This window comes from Acromyrmex echinatior, chromosome 4 (genome assembly GCF_024713525.1).
Source record: "Acromyrmex echinatior isolate Ae372 chromosome 4, ASM2471352v2, whole genome shotgun sequence".
Classification (NCBI taxonomy): Eukaryota; Metazoa; Arthropoda; class Insecta; order Hymenoptera; family Formicidae; genus Acromyrmex; species Acromyrmex echinatior.
In genome coordinates this window covers 12,245,366-12,249,219 of record NC_141855.1, presented here as the reverse complement: position 1 = coordinate 12,249,219, position 3,854 = coordinate 12,245,366, and positions in this window count along the sequence as shown.

The window sequence follows — 3,854 nt, the reverse complement described above, 5'->3', positions numbered from 1 at the left end:
TTTGTTGAATATGGTCATAGTTTTAGATTTTTTATTTCTGTCGTTGAGTTTTCACTTTACAAAATTTTCTGTTTTATTGTAAATCATACAGCAGGCTCTTTTATCATAGATAAAGACAGAAAAATAAAAATATTGTATATTTCGGAGAAAATCCAGTACTAGAAATATTAATATTATAGATTGATGAAAATAATATTAAAAGATTCCATACAATATAGGATATTTCGAAGATTCTCGGGAAATCTGACTCACTCTTGAGAATCCCGAAATTTGCAGGAAAACCTAACATTCTTGGGAATCCCGAAATTTTTAGGATCGCGTGCAAACTCGATCCGCGTCTTTCTGTCCCGTCCCAAGCATCAGGTTTCAGGAATTTTGGGATCCCGCACACCTCTAATAAATATTAATTGCAACAAATTAACATAAATTACATATTCTGGACGACTCACTCGAATTTTTGGATTAAGGATATTTTTTGTTTAAAGTAAGATGAATATTTCAAAAGGTTACACAATATTACATAAGAGAATAAATTCCCCAAAAATGAATGATTTCAGCAGCTTATAATATTATCAATTCTTTTCTCTAGAAATTTATTTGGTGCATTTTCGCGTTCTTTGTTATGCATGTCGAAATCACCATTGTTGAATCGCCGAAACTAATATCACAATTTGTAAATAAACTGGAAGTACCAGCTTGATCAAAAAGTTTCCGGAAGAGACCATCTCTGATGCTCTGAGTCAGCTGATTTGAGTTCTTTTTTTTTGGTTAGGTTGCCACATATCATTGACATTTTCATCAAATTTTATCGCCAGCTTGACATTTGCAAAAATTATGCCGTCTTGAGTACATCTACCTCTGCGCGTGTTTTCGATTTTTTACAGTTTTAAAAATGGAGTTGAATTTGCAACAACGAGTTTGCAACAACGAATACCATCCAACAGCCATCGAATTCACCCGATATGGCTCCCTGCGATTTTTTTCTGTTCGATCGAGTCAAAAAACCTGCGGGGAACGCGTTTTAACAGCCAAAAGGAGGTAATGGAAAAATCGAAGACGGCTCTGATGGCTATACCAATAATAGAGTTCCAGAAATGTTTCGAGAGCTGGATCAAGCGCTGGCATAAGTGCGTTGTAGTCGCTGGAGAGTACTTTGAAGGGAACAATATCACTTTTGATGAATAAACTTGTATTTTGAATTTTCTGAATGAATTCCGGAAACTTTTTGATCAAGCAATATTTCCCTTTTTTTTCTCTTCTCTTTTGAGAAAATTGGTATTATGTAGTGTTAAATTAACGCGTATTTTAATTATTCGTTACGTTTAAATGTATATTGTTTTTACGTTACTCGTTCGCGTATTCATCAATAGCGTTCATAAATAGTGTCATTCTAATGCAAGAATCTTTGAACATCAATTTCACGCAAAATCTGTAAATACATAGTCACATTATGTTAAATTAACACTCGAATATATAAAAATAAAGAAAATTCAAAATGAAAGTTAATACAAGGTGCGTCCCAAAATTTTCCGAACTTTTTCAATAGGGATAGGTCGGGTGGCGCCATCCGTGTATTCGATTGCGCGTTTGAAAGGTACATCCCTAGCTGACTTCCAGTAAAAATTTCATGACATTTGGTTCAGTGGAAACGAAGTTATGGCGTCTCAAGTGTCAGTATACATCGGTACGAGAATGAACTTCGAACAAAGAGCCAATATTAAGTTTTGTTTTAAACTTGGTAAAACATTTACCGAAACCCATAATTTGATGAAACAAGTTTATGGTGATAATTGTGTAGCCCGTGCCAGTGTTTATGAGTGGTATACGCGATTCAAGAACGGTCGTGAGGACATAAATGACGACGCACATACAGGTCGCCCAAAATCGACAATTAACGAAAATTCCATCGAAGTTGTGCGTAATTTCATCAAGCATGAGCCAAAATCTTCAGTGAGATACATGGAAATGGAATTGAACATCACCAAATCAACGATTTATCGCATTTTGACCGAACATTTGGGCCTACAAAAAGTAGGCCTTGTTACACGATAATGCGCCATCTCACCGTTCGACACTTGTCACTGATTTTTTGACTAAAAATCACATTTTAACAATCAACCATTCCCCGTATTCGCCTGATATGGCACCTTGTGACTTCTACCTATTCGGCAAAATGCATTTGTCCATGAAAGGAAAGCGGTATGTGGACGTAGAAGACATCCAAAGGGCTTGTACCACTATTCTGAAGGACGTGCCTTTGAACGACATAAAACACTCATTTGAAATGCTTTTAGATCGTGCCAAACGTTGTATTGAGTCCGACGGGGACTACTTTGAATAAACAATTTGAATTTGAAAAAAAAAGTAAACCGTTGTTGTTTTATTTCAAAAGTTCGGAAAATTTTGGGACTCACCTTGAACGAGAGTTGACCGTTTCCAGCACAAATACATAATTTTTCTTTTCTTATCTTTTATTTTTATTTTCTCTTCTCTTACTGTGTACAAGAGCGCTACAATTGAAATTTTTACGTAGTAATCAGCCGATATATATGGGTATGGGAATAAGTTTCCGCTCTTTCTTAATAAAAAAGATGTATTTATTTAAACAAACACAACACAAAGTGAGTTCATTCAAAGTATGCTCCATCGGAAGCGACAACTTTCTCCCACCTTACAGGTAATAAACGGATTCCTTGAAAGAAGAAATCTGGTTTTTTTGAAGCAATCCATTCATCAAGTCATTTTTTGATACTTTCATAAGAATTGAATCGCTCTCCAGAAAGGGTCGACTGGACCGAAAATCTGAAAGAGCAGTTTGGTGAATACAGCGGATGAGGCAGAATTTCCCACTTCACTCCTTCCAAGTATTTCTTGACCGGTTTTGCAACGTGTGGCCTAGCGTTGTCATGTAGCAAAATTAGCTTGTCATGCCTATTATCCCATTCCGGTCGTTTTTCTTTCAAAGTTTGATTCAAATATATCAATTGATTGAGTCGATAACGATCGCCAGTGACGATTTCGGACGATTTCAGCAGCTTGTAATATGCAATTCTGCATCTTCAAATTTTTTTGGTACATTTTTTGTTACGCATGTCGAAATTACTATTGTTGAATCACTGAAACCATTCTTTGCAAGTGGTATTCGATGGAGCATGCTCACCGTAAATATCTACGAGCAAACGATGCGTTTCCGTAGCTTTTCTTTAAAATAATGGAGTAAAACTTCCCGTAAATGTTTTTTTGGAATAAATTCCGACATTTTCAATGCAAAAAAGTTACTCTTGTTTACGCTTCAAACGAATGCCAACTACTGGGCTCAAGAGCTTGAACACATCTACCTTTCAAATATATGTATTGCCATTTTATCAAACACACAAGCTATTAACGACATCTCTCTACAATGGGCGGAAACTTATTCCCATATCAATATATATCTCGAATGAATATTTATAGTAAAATGAAATACAATCGGAACGATAGAATGAACCGCTCAAAAACAGAAATGGTTATCGAGGAAATCACTAACTATTCAACTTAATGTCTTATCCCTTTATTATTTGTCAATCGAAACAACGAAATAGAAATCGAATTTGAGAACCTTTTTTTTATATAATAAAAATTTAAAATACAGGATATATGTGTTCATGTGTTTCTCCCATTTATTTAGCTTCCTTCTTAGCTCCCTAGGCCATTATCTTTTTTGGAGTTAATAAATGGAAGTTGCCAATATTGTTTAGTATTTGTGAATTTGGTCGGAATTCTGAAAGCGCCTGTCTGTTTCACCGCCAGGCAGCTCTCTCAGTAGCCAATTCTTCCGCTCCGATTTATACAGAGCCTCACCTTTACCAACAATC